This window comes from Hippoglossus stenolepis, chromosome 6 (assembly GCF_022539355.2).
Source record: "Hippoglossus stenolepis isolate QCI-W04-F060 chromosome 6, HSTE1.2, whole genome shotgun sequence".
NCBI lineage: Eukaryota > Metazoa > Chordata > Actinopteri > Pleuronectiformes > Pleuronectidae > Hippoglossus > Hippoglossus stenolepis.
Genome location: NC_061488.1, coordinates 22058670 through 22071239, shown reverse-complemented (window position 1 = coordinate 22071239; position 12570 = coordinate 22058670). Strand labels below are relative to the sequence as shown.

Below are 12570 nucleotides of genomic sequence, written 5' to 3'. Positions count from 1 at the left end.
AGGGAAAAACAAGATAGAGTGGTTCATCTCCTATAATATCACTTTACTTGTATGTTGAATTCAACACAAGAGAATGTAATATATGTTTAATCGCCTCTCTGCCCACTTTCCCTCAGCTAGATGATTGTGGGAGACTGCTCTTTAAAAATCATTGTGATATTCTTACTTTTGGACTTGTAACTGGACATCCGACCACGACCATGATCCTCAACTACGACACTTTGAATTCTCCAGCCTCCTCAGTTAGGGAACAAAAAGATCCTGGTATTGCTTTTTAAATCTCTAATGCAGTGTTATGCAGTGTGAAATCAGCGTATGGTACAGCTGTCAGACTGTCCAGCTTCAAGCTCGACTGCAAGTACTGCAAGGCTCTGCTCAAAGTCAAGTTTCAAGCTGCCTATTTTAAAAGAATGTTGCCTCAGGCACATCTCTCATATCTTATTTGAAGAATATCATTCTTATACATTTTTAAGCTATGGACTGTTTGCCATGCCAATAAATAATAAATGATCATTTAAAACTGATCCCTACTTATGAGAGGGACTGAGAGAGACAATCTGAAGGTGGGATAAGTCCATCAACACCTCACACCCCCGCAAGTATGTGACTGTGTGCAACATTTCCATTGAAACGTCTTACTTGGTGTTATCATATCACATGCGTCATATCATCCTTCATCACCCTGTTAGTTCATTGACATCTGCGAGCTGCTCATGCACTAGTTAAATGTACACTGCAAAGGCACGTTGAATAAAAACCCTCAGCGAAACGCCATGCTCATCGGGTGAACATTTTATGACGAGACTCTGCGTGTTTCTCAGACTGCAACAGGTAATAACAGCATAGCTAATCGGCTTTATTATTATTTTATTCCCCCCTCTCCTGCCTGGATTATTTATTACAGGTGTTTGAGGTTATGTAGCTGCTCGACGCAGCCGGACCGCAGGGTGCATTGTCGATTGTCTGGTGCTCTCATCTCAGCTGGGGTCTGAGCCACTGAGGGCTGAGAGCGCAGACACGACTCCAGCACCGCCGCCTCCCTGACCTCCCACATACACACACACACAGACACACACACACACACACACTCTCTCTCTCTTCCTGAGGCGGTTGGTGCTTTTGCCCCAACACAATGGTTTCCCGCTGGGCAAGGTGGTGAGCCTGCTGAGTCCACTCTCACTTATAATGTGGCTAATAAAAGTCAGTGTCAATGCAGCTCCATGAGGAATAGACTTGGCCAAGAGTACAAGAAGCTTCATCCGTGAACAAAGAATAAGGCCATTCAACTACACACCCAAGAAAGAGTGCCTCAGCGCTAATCTTAACATGTCACTACATTTTCTACAGCAGAACTTTCAAATATCATGACAATATAACAGATTAATCTCTGACAATAATCACGTAAAAACTGTCTGATGAAGCCGATGTCCGGGCACTGCATGATTGCACATCCCATCTTAATGATGTGCCACATCAGTCCCCTCATACAGGAAATAGTCCCACTTTTGAAGCTTTTAAAAAAAAGCAAGAAATTACGATAGGGTTGCTTTAACTGTGTGACGGAACAAAAGACACATGGGATGATATGTGACTGAGCATTAGTTACAGCACACACGGAACGCCCGTGATACATAGAAAGGTGGATACATAGAGAGCGGAGAGAAAGGATGATCTCCTCGAAGAACAAATTAATAATAAAAGACTCCAAGAATAAACTAGGTAATTAGGTTAAAGGCAGCTCAAGGCACATGCTGCGCCGCTGTCGTTTCAGTCGGATCCCGGCTCATTTTGGGCTTAAACCTCTGAAAACAGTGTGCGGCTACGAGAGTAATGGTGAGTTAAATGTTTCACAGTCATCATGTCACTACAGCCGTGCATGCCGTCACTTTGGATGTCACGCCTCTGCTACAGAGTGGAGGTGATGTACAGGGTTTCTGTCTTATCAACGCGTCCCAGCACAGGAACATCATGACACACACGCGCGCACTTAAAAGAGAGAGGGGAAGAAGTCTGTCTTCCCCATACATCTCTTTGCATCTCCTCCACAGCTCCCACATCATTTCTCTCTCTCTCTCTCTCTCTCTCTCTCTCTCTCTCTCTCTCTCTCTCTCTCTCTCTCTCACACACACATCCTAACAAGTTCACCCCCCCCAGTGAGATAAGAGAGAGAGAAAAGGAGATGAGAGGATGTTCAGAGAAGACTCTTTCCTTCCTCTCCCTCACACACACACACACACACACACACACACACACACACACACACACACACACACACACACACACACACACACACACACACACACACACCTAAAGAGATTTCTTCTATGTGCTTGGCAGCCAAAGCGGTGGCTTGGCGCCCGTTGTCTCTCAAAATCAGCCCGTCTGCCTCACCTACGCATTTCAAGTCAAAAATTCATAAGGTGACACAAAACTGTCAAAGCACGTTGATGCGACTCCAAAATGATGATGCTATAAATGTGTGTGTGTGCGTGTGTGTGTGTGTACGTGGGTGAGTATGGGGCACAAACACACACACCTGCACACACATTCACATTGCTGCATGCACGTACAAACTTGCACACACACACACACACACACACACACACACACACACACACTGTGTGGTCTCACTGCAGGAGAACTGGCCTGGCACGCACACAATCATATAGGCTATAAACACATGCACGCGCACAACGGACGCAAAGTGTGTTTCCATGTTGATAGATGCAGCACAGAATCATCACATTAAACCACAACTGCTTCAAATGCAAAACTCCTGTTACTTTTATGCGTGTGCGTGCGTGTGTTGCGCAACGGATGGTTTATAGCAAATAGGGTAGAAGGAAGTCTAATTGCATCATGCGACCAACATTCCTATAGTGCGTGCTCCTGCGATGTGCCATCCAAACATTAAAGCCCGGGCATGTGGCACATAAACCAGCCCGTGGAGCTCCCACCACAGCGCACTGACAGCCTGTCCCCGGTGCCACACTGCGTCCTTCATCCGCAGCGCATCGCCAGGGAAGTCAAACAATCCTTCACCTTCATCACAACTTGACTGATTCCAGGGCTGACGGTCAGTTCACTTCAGAGATCCGTCCATCCGCATCCTCGGCGTGCGCCTGCTTGCTTCCCCCCAAAAAGCCATGCGATGTTTCCGTGCGCAAAATATGACACAACACAAAAACCCCTCTTATCCCCTGCAGCACATGACGGGTCCGTGTGGGTTCTCGTTAGGAGGCGATGATGGGAGAGGGACACCGGTGGGAGGTATGAGGGGAGGACGGGCAGAGGAAAGAGGAAGGGTCGGGGGAAAGAGAGGGATGTCCCCGAGCTCCAAGACGCGTATGGAGAACAACCAGAAAAAGTTTGGCGGGTACTTACGCATCAATCCGTCCGTCGCGTCCGTCCTGTTTGGCATGTTAGTGGGATGTGAGAGTTGCAGCAGAAGACATTTCCATTCCCAGCGGGCTTGTCAGACAGCAGCGGCGGCGGCGGCAGCGGCAGCGGCGGTTCCCGGTTCCAAAGCTCAGCTCTGCAGCTCCGTGCGCACAGGAGAGCAGCGCTCAGCATGAATGAGAGAGGAGCCGCGCTCAGACTCCGGCATCCCCTGGTAAAGAGAGAGAGGGAGAGAGAGAGAGGGAGAGAGAGAGAGGGAGCGAGAGGGAGAGGGGTTGGCGACAGGAGTGCGCCCCCTGGCTGCGTGACTGCGTAAAAGCGCAACGCCAGACGCACCGCTCCATGACGCGCATAGGTGGCAGCATTGGACGCGGCAGAGGCTGCGGTTCCATGTGTTCCATGCAGAGTCTGGTTGAGGCTCATAAATGACGTGATAAAGTTATTTTACAGGAATCACTGTCTTTGATATACTCTTGATGAAAGGCTGCTGCTATTCAGAGTAAATGATTGTTCCTGTCATCAAGCTATGCGTGCGTGCGCGTGTGTGTGTGTGTGGTATTACTCATGTTATGGGGACCTACATCTGTTCCCACAGTCATATTATGAGGACTTGTCTACCTTACAGGGACACAAAGCAAGTCCTCATGGTGTAAATCATTGCATTTTAAGGTTAAGATTAGTGTAAGTCTCCAGGAAATCAATGTAAGGCAATATAATGTCCTCTGAAGTCATGGAGACATGACATAGTGTGTGTTTGTGTGCGTGGGTTTGTGTGTGTGTGTACAGATATCTTTGTGAGGACCATTTTGAGCCTACAACCTACGGAGTGAGGACATTTTGGGAAAGTGAGGACAGTTTGGCCGGTTCTGACCCACTTTTAATAGACTTTTTGGGGGTTAAGGACTTGGTTTTAGGGTTAGGGTTGGGTTTAGGTTAGGGTTAGGCATTTAGTTGTGATGGTTGAGGTGATGGTAAGGGGCTAGGGGATGTATTATGCCAATGAGTGTTCTCACTAAGATAGAAGGACAAACATGTGTGTGTGTGCGTGTGCGTGTGCGTGTGTGCGTGTGCGTGTGCGTGTGTGTGTATTTGTGTGTGTGTGGGCATGGCTAAAACTCATCATCATCATCATCAGCAGATCAACACTCAGCAGCTGAAGAATAAAAGCCTGATCCCCCCTCCAGTCTTTGCCTGATAGTCCAGTCTCTAGTGGTGTAAGCCACTCTCCTATAAATGAACTGAGTCTGCTCGCCTCAGTTCCAAACTCTGCTCTGATCTCCAGTCCACCAGTGTGAACTTCACTAATCACTGTTACAACAAAAACCCTTAACACTTTGTGCCAATAAGAGTCTCTCTCTACTTTGAGTCCAGACGATTGAGGGAAAAAACAACATCACAGTATTAGGGACGGTATAATAAGTTTGGCCAACGTGACTCCCATGGTAAATGTAAGGAGGATGTGTGTGTTCTCCACTCCCACCACCTTCTGTTCATCTGCATGAATTTGTGCAGTATTTTCTTATCCTGGGCCCCTGCTCTGACCTCTGTCGTCCCCTTGTGCATATTAAATGCTGATATTCCTTCCCATATTAGTGATGACAAGGGACTTTTCATACAGGGAGATGAAGGCTCGGGTTCCTCCTCTCCACACCGAGGAAGAGGATGTGGTTACATGGATGACACTCAGCTGCTCAGATTACCGCACTAGTGGATGCATATGTGCACGCGTGAACATCCTTCCCTCTAAGTCCCGTTGTCTTGGATTGACGAGGCACTGCCGGTCTAAGAGTTCATTTCTAATTCTTAAAACCTCTGAGTCATCCACATGTGCTCTGTTCCGATTGTGTGGCTGAAATCCCTTATCAATTAAAACCAGCTTCATATTTAACGTTGAAAGATTTGTGTGCCTGATTCATCTGGAAGTAAAAGTTGTCTGATTCATCGGTGACAGGTTACCACCTCTATAAGCTGCTATGAATAATAGTTCAATTTCTTGTGAGTTATTAGGATAAGGAAGAGGAAAATGGGAAGCGCATGTGATAAAGTGTGTCCATATTTATGCTCGTCTTTCCATGACCGCTGACTGGAGGGTACACTGCCATACACGTATCTATTTACTATTACACTAAGGGATAAAAATGATAGTGACTTCACAATGCTGAAAATATCAGGTGAAATAAAGGTAGAAAAACAGCAGAGCAGAAAGAGATAACGTCTTACAGGAGGTAGCTCTGCACAGCCTTCAGGGTACAACGCTCCTCCACTGCACCTCTGACATGCGTTTCGAAGTATCTGCATGTAAGGGAAGACTTTCTTTGTTCTGTACCTGGTGAACATTTCATAACCAAGTCCTCCCACATTAGCACTGGGCACGGCCGAGTGTTTGTGCCAATAAAGTGGCAAATGAAAGTGAATAAAAACCGTAACGCCCGGGCTACACAAGGTGCGTGTCGATACGTGAGGTTTTTGGTATGACTGCTGTATTTCCTCAAATAGAAGTAGCCGGTGTAATCAGCTCACTGCCAGGACTCTACAGTATGAAGCTGTGAATCGTATGGTCCTGCAGTAACAATAAAAACCTTGTTAAAACAAATGAATGGATTCAGTAAACTGAAACGCAAACAAAAAGTGTTGCAAATATTTATTATGTCACATATTTGACGGATTCACATTAAAACTGTGGTGAAAAAACATTTCACTGTCTATTTAGCTATGAACCGTGCGTGGCATGTGGAGAAGAAAGGTGAAACCCAGACTCTCTAGAAGAGCAGCATGGAAACTTTATCCTGATAACATGGAAAATGAAAAGCATGATATCCTGCAACCCAGAAGCTGTTTTTTTGTTTCATTATTTTAGTGCCATGTCACAAAGCTGGAGAGAGACGTGTGACTCGACCCAAACATTTACGCAATGAAAAACCAAAACAAGCTCAATTATACTAAAATGCTCCATTGAGCTGAAGGGAAACACAGAACTAAGAGCAATCCTCTGTTTGTTAGGCACTATATCACATAACATCAGTTCCTTTGCCAATATTAAATTACTTATAACTGCAGCTTTAACGTGTAGTTCTCCCAAGAATCCACATTTAAACCCATGTTTATCTTCAAATGTACTTCAGCTGCTCACAGGTTTTTAAAAAGTGTACAACCAGGCTCCTCTATTATCCACCATAACACCCTTCTCTGGGTTGATCCGCAGGGGTATTGACGTGAATATTTACTTCCACCCTGATGTAAATATATATAATAGTAATATTTATCTGTCTCAACTGTATTTCCAACAAAGTAGAACGAGACAACACACCACTTCCTGTGCGCTGAAAGAAGTCTTCCGGGGAGAGACACAGAGAAAGAGAGCAGCTTTCAGAAGCCGCCAGCAGCTGAATCATTACATCCATGAGCAAAAAGAAAAATAGCAAAACAGAGATTTCTGTAAAAACGTTGCTGCTTTAGTGCAAAAAACTGATGCAAGCAAAATGGCTCTGCGTCCAGCACACGTCTTGGTGTGCACGGCTTGTCAGCACGTCGCTGCTCATGGTGTGAATGAAAATGTGTTTCCAGCTCCACAATCTCTCATTTTCTGGTTGTGCTTGTATCTCCTTCCATCTCTACAGCCTTCCAACAGAGCCTTGATCAATAACTTCCATTTCATCCCCAAAACGCCGCCTGATGCCAAATCATAATTAAATCTCCACAGAGAGCCGCCTGAAAAAGAAACTAATTAGGTATTAAAAATAACTGTTTTGTCCCTTTTTTAATTCCTTTTAGACAAAAATCAAATGAACTTTCTTCAGTTTTGTTTTTTAAAAGTTGTCCTTGCGTACAGTTGTCAAGATCCGGCAATGTTTTTTTTTGTTTTTCTTCGTTTGGTTTAATTTTGTTTTTTGTTTTGCTTACTGGATTTCGATCAGCGCCCAAGTATCAGCGGGATCATTGTGATGTTAGACCCAACTCTGAGAACAAATATAGCAGGCATTACAAAGAGAAGGGAGCAGATGAGGAAAGCAGACATGTCAGATGGAGGAGATGATGGTGAAACAGAATGAATCTGGTGGCACATGGAGAGATGGAGGGCAAGAGAAAAAGAAAGAGTGGGTGGTGGGGGATTCTTTTTGTGCAGCCGCTCAAAGGACATCTAGGCTTCTTTGCTCCTGTATTGTCCCTGCTTGATCTCTATCGCACATATGATGCACACCCACGCATGCCGGATAGGGATAACGACACACACACACACACACACAGAGAATACTTTTTAGCGTCCTCCTTTTAGCGTCTGTAATTACAGCCGGCCCGGCCTATGAACAGCAGGGGAGGCTGCTGATGCTACAGCAAACTAGCTAATGTTGCCGCTTCACCTTTGAAACGGCAACATCTGTGAGCTGGAGGCCCAGTGAAGAACAGCTACAGGGGGAACAAGGTGACAGGCTTTTGTTCATATTGTTTTTCCGAGACCACAGAGAAACAGAGCTGGACTAAAGCGGCTTTTCATCCACAGCATTTACAGCTTCTCTCTGCTCTGCTCATTGTTTCCTCTCCAGCATGATTCAGTATAATACAATTTATTCCCCCTGTGAAACACTGATTCCGTCTCATATTAATGTATTTATTAAGTCAAATGTTATGTCAGCGATTGTTCACTGCCAAGAATGAAACCACAAAGTTAAACAATGACACCATTTGTACTTTTTCCTCACTAGAGACTGTTTTCTATTCAGCTATGATGAGGTTGACGGCTCGTGGGTGAAAATCATCACATCAGGAATAATGTTTTACCAAAATGAACCATTGACATAGTTTTTCCGTTATGATTTAATTTCAGGTGCTCTGTCTAAATTCAGGATGTTCACTTTCTTCACCTTGTGCCACTCATCATTACCTTTAACAAAATGAGCAGTCGTGAGAAAAGTTTATTTCATATGGCATCTTTCCCAGAGTAAGTCACAAAGTGCTTCACAACCCAGATAGCATACGGATGTGGGCCACTTCAGGCAATTATTTTGCACTTTTGGTCTTCTTGTGGCCTGGATAGAATAGATATGAGCCCAAAGTGGCCCAATTCTAAGATAGACAATGTGGCCCAATATTCCAAAACAAATGTGGGACTTTTTTGGCAAACATGCAGTGCTCTACAAGGTGTAATTTGGATGTTGTAGATGGTGAATATGTTCCGTAAACCAAACCTTTGGTTGACATGCACTATTGCTATGGCTTACTTGTGGCCCAGATCTGGCAAACAGGAGCGGACAGCCCAAGTGCAATTACTCCATGTGGAATTTGGGCTGGATGAGGGATGTAGGCCAAATCAGAACCCAAACTATTTTGCAATGTGGGAGAGTACAGTTGTTTAAATGAAATAATAAGAGAATCAAACAAAGCATTAGCTCATATAAAAACAACACTAGGAAATCTAGACAAAAGCCAGTTTGAATAAATTACTTTTTAGCCTTCTTTTGAAAGCATCCAAAGAGACCACTGATCTTGTGTAAATAAGAGGGCGTTCCATAGCGCAAGATCGCTTTTTGTTTTTAATCATGTGTGAGAAAAAAAATGGTAAGCCCTGGTCAGAACACCTAAATTCTAGATTATTCTTGGTCCTTGGGTCCAAATTAGGGTAAAAAAGATTTGGAGGTTGATCATAAATAATTCCAAAAGTTTGCAATTGTAAATCAACCTTTGTAAACCAGTAAAATAAATGAGGAATTAAAGTTTAACATGTGTAGAAAAGAGTTGTATTCTATGTCATATGTATGTGCACATATGTGATAGCACTGCAGACCCTGATGTGCAGCTCTCATCATCTCAGTTTCTATTGACAACATTTACATTTAATCTTAGCTTGACCTGATTCTGATGGCACAGGACACAAAGGACATTGTGTGTGTGTTTCTTTGCACACAAACACACACAGAAGTCAAAACCTCTTTCAAATCTGTTCTTTGCACCTAAGCTTCAACTGTTATGCTGTGTATTTAATACTTTATTTGCACACCAGAGCTTTTCTTTAAATCATTATGTTTCAAACACATGGGTGTTTAGTTTTACTTTCTGACAGCATAATTTCCACTACATTACAGTTGTCTTATAAAGTCATTCGTGCCTGACAAAATGATCCTGGAACTGTAATGTGCATCATCAAGAGCTGTATGCGTTTTTTAGTATAGAATCTGTTGCAATACAAATACTTAAGACAAGTTTCTCTACATATATTCCAATCACACACACTTGATGCTTGTAGACACACTTTAACCACATCACTTGATTTAGTTTTCAGACAAACTAATCATTTGGAAACTTTAACTGGATGGAAATCACAGTATATTGACTGTATAGCTTTTTTTGTTGTTTATTATGTTTAGAATTTGTTTACCTCTAGAAAGCACTTTCTGTTTACTGCTTGAAAAGTGTTTTATTTATTGTCATTGCTATGGTGACACAGATGTATATACACTCATTTGTTGTCCATGAGGGAAAAGCAGCAATAACAAGAACTGTATAATTGATAGTGTGTCAGTAAAAAAATACAGATGTGAGTGGTTTCACCCATAGTGACCGACAACACTTTTTTCGGGACACAAGATGAATTATTACATTTAATTTTCCCAGGTTTCCCTGCTCACCCAGCTCAGGTTCCTTGGCTTTGAAAAGTGGAGCAGTTGTCATGAGACATTAGGCTGCAACTCATTTTGGCATAACTCGAGGGCTGAGGATAGAGAGGAATTCAGGAATAAAATAAATGTGTGTGGATGACACAGCAGGGAGCGGCCGAATGAAAGTGTAATGGAAAAAATGCTGTTGATCATAATTGCCAGTGGTGAAATTGCTGGTCTGTATTTCCTCTAAAATTTCCCTACATGTCAGTGTTCGCTGGGGCTCCAACATCTGCAATTATTTCTCGAGGAAAGATTCGGCTTGAACCTCTACATCACCTCCTCCTCCTCCTATTCCTCCTGCTCCATCCCCCTCTCTTTATCCCCCTGCTCCTGCTCCTGACCAATTTGGGGTGGCGAGGCGATGGTTATCTAAATGCAAAGTGATGCTGTAATAGCACTCACTGAGGAGGCGTAAACAACTGGCGAGACCCAGAGATGGAGGGATGGGGGGAGAGGCAGAAAGAGGAGGTATCAATAAGACGGATACATACAAAAGAGATACGGGGGGGGGGAGGTTGTATGGCCACCAGAATGAGAGCGTAAGGAGATAAAGGGAGTTAAATGAAGAAAAAAAAAGGGAGAAAGATAGGAAAAGGAGGCTTCAGGAGGAGAAAAAGAACGACAGGGAGAAAAGGCAGGGAAATGAAAGAAAAGAGTGAGGGACTGGTACAACAAGGAAATGTGAGATAAAATGAGAGATGAGATCAGAGGAAAGAAGGCAGAGGGAAATAAAAGAAAAAGAAGAGGAGATAAAAATCAGAGGACGTTACAGAAGAAATTAAAAGACATTCTCCAGTCGAAAAGCAGAAGCACTTGTTCAAATGCCTGTGTGAGGATCTCTGACAAGGTGTAAGTAGAGAGATGGGTTAGGGCCAAACCTCTTAGGGATGAGGATGGGACTAAATAACATGACCATACAGTGTGAAACACAAGTGTGTAACTTTGACACAGGAGGTCTCTGTTTATTCCCCATCTGCTTGAACAGTCATAGTGGATTTATTATAACCAACATCATGAAGGTTTCTTCTCTCTGCACTTCTATCAACAATGTGATTATCATCAAAATCTGCAAGGAGCATCATGACATCTTTGTGCTTCTGGTTTTACAGCCCATAATGTTAATGTTTCTTATCAACCTCGCTCCTTTATCGCCTGCTGCACGGTAGAGGATTTTCAAAACAAGCACTTGTACAAGTGCCACAGTTCCACAAGTTTGTCCACCTGGCAAGTGAAACAACAGTCTTTACACTCACACTTTAGTTTTGCCTAAAATTAAAACTATATGTATTAAAATTACAAATTTAATTTTGACTTAACTTTATTCCCCATTTTTAATTTAAAGGGACACATTTAATGAAGAGTTATACTATCATGTTGTGATTTGATGAAATAAAGCTACAGTCATACATACAATTTGTATACAATCGAAAATCTGACCCTTTACATTGAACTTATATGATAAAAATTTAAATAATGTAATTATTATTATTATAATGTAATTTAAAAACATAAAGTTGGCATTTTAGGCAAATTAATTTAGTGAGTGTAGGCTGTTGGTAGCTGTTCTAAACACAAGAAAATAAGAACGTAACATCCTGTTGATGACACTTCCCAGTCAACACCATCTCATTGGTTATTGCAGGTTTCTGTGAACTCACCCAACTGCTTTTACTGACACATCATTGGGTCCAAGTTTCCCTGATTTCAACTCAGGTAAATATCAGTCACGTTTGATATTTACAATATAAAATCAGGAAGGCTCAGATCCAGTCGCTGACGATAAGATCACGTCTGTGACCCCCTCCCACTACATGATCACTTAATCTGTTCAGATCAGCCTTGAACCAGCAACTCCCCCACAATTGGATTGTATGGGTCCTGAAATCAACCCGATTATCCTATAGTGTGGGTCCAGGCAAAGCAAGCATATGCTGACCCATTACTCTGACTTCATCTGGTCAAATATCTTAATAGCCTACAATCTTAAATACTTTTTAGCCATGAGGGCTTCACTTTTGTGGAGCAGTCATCTTTATACACAGTCTATGGTCGGTAATAACAGGTTTGAGAAATAACAACTTAACAAAGCTTTTTGCTATTATGTTATTGCTGAAGAGAATTGATTTTATCATTGATTTTTTTGGTTGATTCATCATATGTTTGTAATATTACCTCAGTGTCACAGCCCCAGTCTCCATATGCTCTAATGGAAGTGCCAGAATTGACCTGAAATGACAAAAGAGAAAGGAATGAAGAGAGGTACAGGGATGACCACAGTCAAGATACAGTAGATTCTTATTCTTAAAAAGCTAAGTTAAATGATATGATATGATATGTGGTGGAGGATAAGTGATAAGTGGAGGAACAACGAGAAAGCACAACATCACACCATCAGCTCTGTCAGTCAAGGCCAGAAGAACTGGACAAGATGAAGAAAACAAAGTGAAAAAGACATTTAGAAATCAGGGATAACTTCGCATCGGCCTGTGTGTGTATCACGTGAGAGAATAACTTTACA

General features: G+C 42.9%; 1 protein-coding gene across 2 annotated transcripts in view; it reads right to left on the bottom strand.

Moving 5' to 3' along the window:
- The window catches only part of LOC118110684 (plexin-A1), a 263371-nt gene extending 259814 nt beyond the window's left edge, over nt 1-3557 (bottom strand). For both annotated transcript variants that reach the window (XM_035158633.2, XM_035158634.2), the window contains exon 1: nt 3385-3557. The gene's annotated coding sequence lies outside the window, so the exon portion shown is untranslated. The remainder of the gene's footprint in view (nt 1-3384) is intronic.
- Nucleotides 3558-12570: the final 9013 nt, after the last annotated feature.